Source organism: Helianthus annuus, chromosome 6, assembly GCF_002127325.2.
Source record: "Helianthus annuus cultivar XRQ/B chromosome 6, HanXRQr2.0-SUNRISE, whole genome shotgun sequence".
In the NCBI taxonomy this organism is placed as follows: Eukaryota; Viridiplantae; Streptophyta; class Magnoliopsida; order Asterales; family Asteraceae; genus Helianthus; species Helianthus annuus.
Window position 1 is genome coordinate 99,440,757 of NC_035438.2, and position 12,403 is coordinate 99,453,159.

Consider the following 12,403-nt stretch of genomic DNA (forward strand, 5'->3'; position numbering starts at 1 on the left):
ATCATCACATGTCATTCTTAACCAGATTCTGAATCAATCTTTTTTACTAGACCACTCAAAGGGTCTCTTTTTGAATCATGGAATGGTACTATATAATCTAAGGGTCTTAACTATCACGTAGAAGCCTAATTAAGGATTTAAGGTAATACCTTTTGAATATCCTACTACGAATCCCTCATATGAAGATATTAAAGATTCTACGAGGATATGGATAACGAATATCCAAAGTATACAAAAACACAAAATGCATAAACACATAATCACATAATTGTTTAACTTGATTTTAAATTTGTTATCATTTTGTTAATTTGTTTTGTTAATTGTGCACACGAGTATTCAAAGCACACCAGGAATCCAATCCGTGGATTTTGATTGGTACTTTAAACATTTTTAAGAATCTAACTATGAAAATAAGAAGATCTTAAAAAGAAAATTCGATTTCGATTATAAGGAATCGAAATGTTCGAATTAAGGTACACAAGGAATCTAATTAAGGACTCCGATTTGAATAATAAATATCCATGAGGATCTAATTGTGATAGCAAGAAGATCCCATATGGATTTTGGAATTTGAAAAGCGGGAGGCGTTTCAAAACCTTGCAATAGACGTGCTTAAGTTAAAACATGAGGTAAAAATGCTCATGAAGTTGAGATGCTAGACATGCCAAGGCGACACATGAAGCAGAATTTGAAGGTTAAGTCAATGTATGAGAAAAGTATTTTTGAAAACTATGCATGGGGTGCTTTAAAAAATGTGTTTAATGTTTCTGAAACCTTACATAATACTTTTTGAAATCATAAAGTAGGTGTAGTAGATAAATATATTTACAAAAATGTTCTAAAATCATGCGAGATGAATTTTTGAAATTATGTATAAGGTTTTTGAAAACATGGATGATGCTTTTGAAATCATGCACTTGATATGTTAAATAAATATACTATATTAAAAATGTTTTCAAACTATATATAAAATGTTTTTGAAATCCTGAAGGTTGTTTTGAAAACTTATGCTATGCATGTTGTTATGAAAAATCAGAATGTAATGGGTATGAGATTGAAAAATTACCCTTAGTTATCTAACCAAGGATTTAAAGGCACAGATATGCAAAAAGCACGATCACTCATAATGTCACTTTATTTCTCGTACTTCGTTTCTTAGAATGAAATAAGTACTTTAGAATTTTGAGGAAATCAAGAGTGATTACTTGAAAGGGAGAATCACAAGAGTAGTTTGTAAAGAACATAGTTCCTTAATATAGGTATTATAGGGAAATGCCATACACACATGTAACTACACTTATACATCAGAATTGTGAACAATCAATTTATTTATAAACAAAATAGATTGTTTGAGGGTTCAACAAAAGATACAAAAGCATAAGATTAAACAACAACATCTTCTAGTCAGCCAACTGCCCATCTGTGGGTCAAATTTGCATTAGCAAGCCTTGGGCATTTATTCACGAAATGAACCATCTCGCCACAGTTGTAGCACGATCCAGGTGGAAAGCGAGCTTGAGCAGGATTGTTGCTAGCTTGATTTGGTGCAGCTGCCGCTGGGCAAACTCTTGCGGTATGACCTATAAGTCCACAAATTTGGCATCTGCGGCACTTCACACTAGCATGATGATGAAGGCTACATTGGTTGCACAAGGGTGCAGTTCCGTTGTATGGCTTCTTAGCAAGTGGTGTTGCCACTTGGCTAGGTCCCGCTTGATTTGGTGCAACTGCTGCGGGTTTCTTTGGAGCTTTACGTTTCTTCAGTTTTGGTGAAGGCTTGGTTTCTGTTTTCTTTGGTGGTCCTTGAGTGGCTTCCTCCTGGAGATGATACATGGCAGTAGCTAATTCAACAGTCTTCAGGACTACTTCGCCTATTCGCTAGGCAAATTTGGCAGTCTGCTCGGTTATCTGGGCGTCATTGCGATGAAGAGACATTCTAGAGAAAATGGAAGGCATAGGAAGAAACAAGTGAAATGCTATCAAAACAGAATGATAATGCATAGAAATTGCGATCATTTGTTTGTTTCCTAAGGCAAACAAATGAGACGGTGACTAATCAAAGTAATCGGGTCATATTAATGTATCGCGAAGACATGCTTTAGTCTATAAGTGGACACTCACCCCAAGAGTTCCCAGGTAAGAGTGACTGGTCCGATTATGTGGATTTGTACGAACACTCTAGCCTTAGACAGAAAACTCAGAGTACAGGCATCCACCCTTCCAGATTGCACGTGTTCACATTATAAGACCCAACTTTGACGAGATTTTGAAAACTTAGAGGGTTCAAAACCTTATAATAAATCATCCTAGAACAGATGATTGGTTTTCAAAGCGGATTTGAAATTTATGTTCTTATTGTGGTTGTCACATAAGGATAGGTGACGGTATTGTTTTAAGATCTAAACACAAGAATCTTGTGTTAGGGTCCTAGGAAGGTTATAGACTAGGTCAAAGCATTACTAATAACCTAATTCCCTATAACCATGAGCTTTGATACCAACTTTTCTGTCACACCCCGACCGCGTAAAACAACAAATCATGGTGGAATCGTCGGGGAGTGTTGTAACAGAATCATTGTTTCATAACACGTGGAAATCTAAATGTTGTTTTATTAATTGAAAGAAGTTACGATGTCTTAACAACAAATAAGCATAACATAATTAACTAGTCTTGCATCTTTTATGGTCACTAAGGCCCAAGTCCGCCTAAGTATATCTTGATTAATCCTATGCAACATTTCCTGAAACACATGTGAAAATAGGTACGTCAGCATAAAAATGCATGTGAGATACATAGGTTTTATTGATTTAGGATTCATGACTTATAAGTTTAAAGAAAAATGTTTAACAAAAGTTAGTCATGATCCTTGTAAAATGTTTTCTTTTATAAATCATAGAAAAGTGATAAGAAATCAGATGATTTAAAAGAACAATGCATAATGAAATGAATAACCAAGTAAAAATGAGTTTGTATAAAATATGTTATTTGTAAAACAATGTTTCATGAAGGTATGATATAAGTGTAAAAATGTATTATGTCTAACTTGAAATGGTTTAAATAACGCTACGATATGTAATACCATAAAAGCACTTATATATAGGAAGTACTAGCAGCGTATCCACCATGCTTTTATCATATTATATATCGTTTCGGTATGTAAATCATTTACACAAACAAACCACCAAAATGTAATGTTTAAACAAGTGTTGAAATGTTTATTGTATAATCAAAAGTCTATAGTCAAATATAAGTCATGTAATGTGTAAACAAATGTTATGTATGGTAAGTAAAAAGTAACTACTTAAACCACATGTAAAAAGTGCACAAAACAAAGTATTTGAATAAATCAAAGTTATGTTTTGTAAAATAAATGGATGCTTTACTGATACAAACACTTATGCGGTATGTTAAACGTATACATTCAAGCCTTGAGACTGTAGGATAACCCTAGAGTAAAGGTTATCAAAATGTTTTCGGATTCAGTCATTCCTTACATCCAAACAAACCAAGGATATCAGGAACGGGATTTGTCAAGTCCTATGGTACCGTTACTTACTACCGAGCAGCGTAGCTAATGTTAATGAACGTATTTTAGTTCGTTAAACAGACCAAATGTCATACCAAAGGTAAGCATGTTTTATGAAAACAGTGTACCTAGTATGTTAAGTGAACATACAAGGCAAAAATATAAAACAAAGTGCCCATATGCTAAGTGAACATATGCAACAGAAATGAATGTAAAACAATGTGCTAGCATGCTAAGTAAACATACATAGCAAAAGAAATGCAATGTAAAACAATGTGCTAGCATGCTAAGTAAACATACATAGCAAAAGAAATGCAATGTAAAACAATGTGCTAGCATGCTAAGTAAATATACATAGCAAAACATAATGAAATCATGTACTATAAGTGTACTAATGAACATAGCAAGTATGATATAAAAACATGGAAAACAGGAAAGTAACAAGTAGGCACATGTGTTTCACCCCAAAATGTTTGAAAAACAGTACAAGAGGGGACTATGTACTCACTTGAGGGTGCTTAGAAGTCTTGAATAACAACCAAGCAAAGCTAGAGGGATCACGAAAATCAAACGACACCTAATATAGGTAACTATGTAAATAAACGGACCTAAATCGGAAGATCGGATAGAATGAGGTTTCGTAAACCAAATGAGTACAGGAACTCATGTAATATGGTTTAACAAAGCCTACATTCTAAAATGAAACCTAACCTAAGTGCTTACGACCCATTACGACTCGTTAAGATAGCTTATGCTACTTTAACGCGTCGTTTGCGTAAAACACGTTTGGAACGCCTTAATAGTCCTATGACAAGTATTATATGCCTTAACATGTCTAATAATGTTACCTAATCAGTTTAGATGTGAAAATTTAGGTTACATATGCTTAAAATGAATTTATGCGTAAAAAGGACATTTTGGTCATTTACCTAAGGCATATAAACTACCTATCATACAACTACTTAAACAAAGTCACCATAAGGTATAACCTCGGAAGGTTATTCACTATACATCTATAGTCACCTAATGTGTTTGGTCGAATCCTAATGATTGACCAAACAGGTCGGGTTCAAAAGTTTAAGCGGTTGTTTAGACCGCTTATCTTACGACCCTATATAAGCACTAAACCTAAAGTGACGAGCTAAACAAGTTAAAACATGTTTAATGAAGTTAGAAAACAGGTTTGGTATCAAAACAAATGATTTTGATACCCGAAAGTAGTTTGGTTGCAAAATACGCAAGAATACGCATTCTGGCTGAAACTACGACTCGTCAGTATGCCTAGATAACGTGGTAATCAGTAGGTATAGTCACAAGAGACTAAAACCATCGTGATTACGCTCACGTTATGAAGTTCAACGAACTTCATGTTGACCATAAACTGGTCAATGCAGAAAGTCAAACAAAGTTTGACTTTCACGCTAAAAACGCGTAAAATAATGAAAGAGGACTTACAACGGGTCCAAGAAATGGAAGTTTGATCCAATTATCCTCAGGTATGAAGTGAAATCACTCCAACTTAGAGAACAATCAGATCAAGTGTGAGTTTGAAGGCAAATGGGTGGGGGTACTTATAGATTTTGGAGAGCCGTTAAGATCGTTCATCGAAAACCGAGCTTCGATCTTGACCTTACATGTGTGCCCATGGTTTTAGAATACCATGGGTACCCCAAAATAGCCCCTAGAAAGCCCAAAAACCATTTGCAAGAGCTGGAATTAGCTGGAACAGGCTGGAAATGGCTGGAACACATTTTTACTGATCTGGGACATGGATGCGGACCTCATCCATAAGTGGATACGGTCCGCATGGACCTTGCAGACCATCAACTTTCACTGATTGGCAAAACAGGCCCCCTGTGACTCCAAACTTGATATTTGATGCATTTTTTATGCGTTTAAGCCCCGTTAACCCCATTTCAAAGCTCTAAAATGAAGTTAAAGTATAGGGAACTTAAATTATGCTCAAAAATATCTCAGATGTCAGTTCGTTTGGTTGTACGGTTGCGTTATTCGGTTAATTACGACGAAAGTCGTAACGGACGCAAAAACGATCCAAATTAAGCGACGAATGGATTTTTATCAAGCCAATCACTAAAACATAATATCTTAATCATTACATAAAATTTTGGATGTCCGGATGTATTCAGAACGTAAGATATGCGCGAAAATGCAAACTTATGCACTTTTTGACGCTTTTAATCCCTGAATGACCAAAAAGTTTATTTTAGCATACCGAACCCCTCAAAGCCTATTTCTAAGCTATGTAAAGGATATTTAAGGTATGTTTAACTTATGATCAAGTTACGGAATGTCCGTTATAGTACGAATCGGCATACTTTCGCTGTTTGTCGAATTTAGTCCCTGTAAGCGAATAAACTTGATTTCGGCACACCAAACCTTCCAAAACTTATTTCTAAGTTATGTAAAGGTTATTTAAGGTATGCTAAGCCTATGTCACTATTCCGGAGTGTTTGTTGCATTAAACTGGTTATATTTACGTATCAGTGCACGTATAACGTTCCAGAAAGCGATTTAGAGTCCGAAATCGAACAAGAATTGATATGTGCAAATGATACACATATTTATACAAATCCCAAGTATGAAATACAATATTTAATTGGTTTGGTATTTGTTTGATGGTTGAAGTGACACAGGTGTCACACCCACCTCCATCCCCGCCAACGCCGTCACCGCCATTCACCATCGCAGTTGCCACCTCCGATCACCGCCACCACCCACCTTCGATCATTGCCGCGACCATTGTCGTTGCCACCTCTGATCACCGCCACCGTCGCCACCCACCTCCGCCATCACTATTAACCACCACCACCCACCGCCACCCACCGCTACCACCGTCGCCACCGCTACCACCTCTGACCACCGCCGCCACCCACCTTCGCCGTCACCCACCACCACCGTTGTCACCACCCGTCGCCATCTCCAACCACCACCACCGCCCGCCGCTACAACTTCCACCTATCACCACCAACCATCGCCGCCCATCATTGACCACCGCCATCCGATTTTATTCCTTCTTCTTTTCTCGCATACCAAACAACAAAAAGTAATGGTTCATTCCATTCTCACATGGTAACCAAACAAGACATGGAATGGTAATGATCAATTCCATTACCTCATCCATTCCATTACCTCGTTCATTACATTCCCCCGCCCATTCCATTACTACATACCAAACAGACCCTTATTGTGCGTGTTCATGCAGTCTGATAGAGATTAATGCAACTTAATGAACTGCAATCCGAATATCAAAAAACTATAGGTAAATAAGGTGGGTCAAGTTATTATACAAAGGCTCCTAATTGTAAGAAGTGTAAGAAGGATTTATAGAGTCACAAGTGTCTAAACCCCCCCAACACCACCCAAAAACCTAAACCCCCTCCCCCCTCCCCCGGGCCAAAAAGAAAAAACTATACCTCACCAAAAAACCCCCAAAAAACCTAACCCCCACCCCCCCCCCACAAAAAAAAACCTAACTCCCCCACCCCCCAAAAACCTAAACCCCCACCCCCTCGGCAAAAAAAAAAATTACGGTGGGTGATGGGGAGGGGGTGGGGGTGGGTGGGGGTTTAGGTTTTTGGGTGGTGGTGGATGTTTAAGTTTTTTTTTTGTAGTGGTTTTTTTAGGAGACTTTGTACCCTTCTTACAATTAAGATCCTTTGTATTTGATCCTAATCCAAATAAGGTAAGTATGATTTTCCAAATTTATCTCAATATAATCTGATCCTTCAACCACATAAGAATATATCTGCATATGTTTTACAAATAAAACTTTACCTGCAAGCTGGTGAAATTCAAGCGACGATATGACCCAGGTAATGTCGCCTGCAAGCTGCCTAAAAATTCAACTGGCTGATTACAACCTGTTACAGCAAAAAAGGAGCATATTGTATTAGTAAGTTTAAAAGGTCAGAGGATAAACATAAAACCATTCGAATCAGATATATCGGTTTGCTAAATCATTAGCTCTCTACCTCTCGGTTAATATACAAATGGTCTAATACATTTCGTAGCCATATATGTCTCAAACATTCTTATAACCCACTATAAGAACCCGATAAAATAGGCTACGAGCCATGGAGATCCAACACATTTTTGAAGCCAAATTATGCAGCCCCTATACTCTACTAAATACATAAAAATTAGGCTAAGTGATGTGAAATTTTTGTGTATATGAACTGGTTATTATGTTATCAGCTACTGTTGTCAAAATCTTAAAGGGTTTACTACTTGATTGCGGTAATGTTTAACTGAGTTAGTATACGCAACTACAGAATTGAAGACTTCTATGACAATTGTGCTCTGTAAACACTGTACGATGTAGAACAATATCAAATATCAATGAAACAATGTGTTTTGATCCCAATGTTTGTGTATTTATGTTTGACAATTTCACGATTTGATTCTAGTTCAATTTCAAACTCTAAATCACTTTCTGGAAAGATATACGCAAACTGCTATGTAAACGTAATCAATTTAACGCAACAAACACTCCGGAATAGTGACATATGCTTAACATACCTTAAATAACCTTTACATAACTTAGAAATAAGTTTTGAAGGGTTTGGTATGACAAAAATAAGTTTATTCGATCACATGGACTATTTGCGACAAACTGCAAAAGTCTGTCGATTCATATAGCAACATACACTCCGGAACAAGATCATAAGCTAAACATACCCTAAATACCCTTAACATAGCTTAGAAATAAGTTTTGAGGGGTTCGGTATGCGAAAATACGCTTATTTGATCAAAGGGACTAAAAGCGTCAAACCTGCGAAAGTATGCAAATAAGTGCATATCTTGCGTTCTAACCATATCCGGACATCCAAAAATTTTGTAATCATAAAAATATTGTATCTTAGTGATGGGAATGCAAAAATACCATTTGTTTCGCAATTTGGGTCGTTTTCATGTTCGTTACGATTCCGACGTAATTAACCGAAATACGCAACCGTACAGCCAAACGAACCGACATCCGTGACATTTTTTAGCATAATTAAAGTTAAATATACTTTAACTTCATTATGGAGCTTGAAAATGGGGTTAACGAGTGTTAGAAGTGCCGAAACGCGACAAAACAAGTTCAGGGACCAAAGCTGTCAATTTTCAAACTTTGGCCCCTGATGACACCCATACGGACCGTATGCCAATGACCCTTACGGTCCGTAAGCCTTGCCCAGCACAACAAATTCATTGAATCTTCAAAACAGCTTGCTGAACTTGGTTTTAATCTCAGTTTTTGCAACTTGTGGGTTGGTTTATGTGTTCCCCAAGTTCCCTAATCAGTCCCTAACAAGTGTAAGGTGTGGATCATTCCTTGATCATCACACAAACACTTGGAAATCATCCAATGATGCATGAATTCCTATAAATAGCAAGTGATTTCTTCATTCCAAATTGCTCATTCCTTCTTTCTTTCACTCTTGCTCTGATTGAGGCTACCACACTTAGTTGGAGGCCTCATACTTGAGTATTCTTAGTCATTTTTCCAAGCTTAGGACACTTGTAAGTGTTCTTTCATGCTTTGTTATTTATTTCAAGCAAGAAAGTCAAACAATGTTTGACTTTAAGCTTTGACCACGATTTGGTCAAGACAAAGTTCGTTTGAACTTTGCAACGTGAGCGTAATCACGATGGTTATAGTCCCTTGTGACGAGGTATTGCAACATGTTTACAAGCCATAAATTTGACACACACACAAAACCTATGTGTTCGCCAACATTTTTATGTTGACTTTATTTTCTTTTTAACTTATGTCAATTATTCATATCAAGAAATTGACAACCAAGAATTTATTCTTTTTCGTTCTTATTTTACGCGGGGGATCGTAACCAATTCCCACGCTTTACCCAAGTGACCCGTAAGTTCCTTTACTTCGTATCGTAGGCTATTTCTTTAGGCTTTCACCTCTTTAAGGTGAGGCCTCGATAGTTCATTTCTTTCTATTTGTGGCCCGAAGGTCATTTTGGTCCCATAGACCTTTACACTGTTTATAACCCGAAGGTTATGATGATCCCGTAGATCATCCCTTTACTCATGTCATTCTTTAAAATATTCTTGGCATTAAGGCACCCCTTTTATGTTTGAAAAATCATTTATTTTCACGTTTGAAATCCATTAGCTTTGACCGTAGTCCATGACTACGATCGTTTTCAAGATTTTTCACTAATTTTGATCAAAGTGCGAAAGGGGTATGTTTCATGCGACTGGTTCCTTCCTCTCGAAGATCAAGTTATGTTTTTTTGACATATTTTCAAGATTTTTCACTAATTTTGATCAAATTAAGGTCTGATTTGTTCAAGGGTTTGTATTATGTGAATTCGCACAACATAGTCAATTTTTAGCAACTTTTTGTCCATTAATTTGTTGTCAATTTGAAGTTTAAGAAGTAAGTGTAGAAGATAGAAGTGAAATTATGTGAAATAGTCTTCAATTCGGCCGAATTCTTGTGTTCTCTGTCACTGAAACCGGCCTCCAAGCTCTGATACCACTTGTGAGGACCGTTTTGGTTCTTCGAATGCTCCGGCCGATCAGATATTCACCATATCATGTGCGGAATCCATGTATGATGATGACAAACACAAGAATATACTGATTGAACATTGTTTCTATTGATAAAATTCAAGTACAAACCCAGGAAACAATTTTGGCAGAGTCTCCCCTCAAAATGCCAAAAGTCCTTGAATGAGAATCCCTAGTCCCCTATTTATAGGCAACAGCTTGTCGCATGAAGCTCCTATGGACGGAGGAATCCTCTAGTACGAAAGGGTCAATTTGGGTCCTTTCTCACGAAAGACTCTTTCATGCGAAAGGCCTTCAAACATATATTTCCTACCTTTCGATACGATATTCTATCTAATATATACAATACGTTAGATCTAGACACGACACGTGGACGTAGGCTGCAGACATATGTACTCACAATTTTTAATATTATCCGCTTATTTATTTAAAAGACCAAATTTTGTGGTAATTATCTCATTTACTTGGTAACAAAACCATAGATTGTAAAGTCCATAACATCTCTAAATTATGAGCTTATTATAAAAATCCGAAACAATAAAATTCTTGATCTTCAATTAGTTTGTTCTTATATTTTATATAATTCCTCCTTGTATATTTTACAAATAAAGAATATAACAAAACTAAACAGATTCTAAAAATTCCCAAAAATTCGATAAACTAATTAAATATAGTGAGGAACAAAACCCTAAGATCAATTTAATCAAAATGTAAGCCTAAGACTAAAAGCCCCAACTTTTATCATCAAGAACCCAGAGTTCGGGGATTAAAAATTCGTATAAATTAAGCCCTCTATCATAGAAATTGATAGTTGGGTTTTGTAGAGTACGAAAATCTAATAGAAATGGGTTTTTGAATCACCTGAATTGATGCACGATTGAAGGAGATACGATATCTTGAAGTTACGAGCCCTAGTTTTATTCTTAAGGCAAATTCGGGTATAATGTATGTGATTTGCAGACTTTGGTGAGTTGATATGTTGAATGTTTTATGATATTGTTTTTATACATTATAAGTTATCATTTCTCATTAAACGATTTGGGTTCTCATCATCTTTTAATGGTGTTATTAATTTCGATTATAAAGGATGAAACAATTAATGGATTTAAATGATAAACATCATAAATTCCATACCCAATCGATTCCCATACCATAACTAATGAATTCGGACCGTTGTACATAACATTTGTATGGTTCGGACTGCTAAACAACCCCTATTTTGCTATGGCATGGTCTGCGATGAAGAAGAAGGAAGACAAGATGACATCTAGTTTGTGTATATATATCATTTCCATCCTTATTCATCACCGAATAGGTCGTAGCCTAGTGGTGATGGCATTTGCGCATTGTGATTGATTTAGTGAGGCCGCCTCCCCCTTTTTTTCTTTGATTTGCTTGTTACTTGCCAAATGATAAATATGTAGAGATTCCAAGTTATTGAACAAGTTAGCTTGTGGCTCAGTAGTTGGCACGTTGTTATTAGTTAAGAAGGGATCAGGTTCGATCCTTGATTGATCCGGTTCCCTTTTTCTTTGAACAAAGAACTTTCACATAATGACCCCACAACCCCTGTACTCAAGTTTCACATTTCGACAGAACTGACCCCTTTATAAACTATATATAAATTGGATTATCAATATATATAACTTTGGTTAATGATTTCTTTATAAACTAACGCCTAACTTAATATTATAACGAACTTGGTTAAACAATTTTAACAGAACTAACGGAAAACTAACCTATTATTATTACTTTTTAAATATATTAAAACCTCGTGACTTACCAACTAGTAACACAAACAATGATTATAATAATTCGCATTTATTTGAATACTTCGAATTCAGTTTACAATCCAATCCGGGTTTCGAGATCCGTTTTGATAGATGTTTCCATGCCCAACCTCGAAATGAACTGTTAGAAAGTCCAAGAACTTTTTGATCAATTGGCGAAGGTTGACTGTCCACAAAGCAATACTCATCAGATTCTTAATCTAGTCAACGTCCTTCCCCGGGAGTACGATACCATGACGTCCATCCTCGATTAGTCCCTACCACCATGGGAACATGCCGTCGAGCAACTACAATCAGAAGCATGCCAAATCGCGGCATGAGAATGTCACACCCCCAAAATCCACACGCGGAGTATCACCGCTTGGAGGCGTGACATGACCAGGATCCTAACCACCAATCATATTGAACATGTAATATAATTAAGTATAGCGGAAGCATTTAAGTAATCCAAACAATAGTATGTTTGATTTAACATAAGTGTTGAAACATCATTCAAGATCCTTTGCCCACAACGACCTGCTCCTCCCTGTGCAAGCTCCATAAT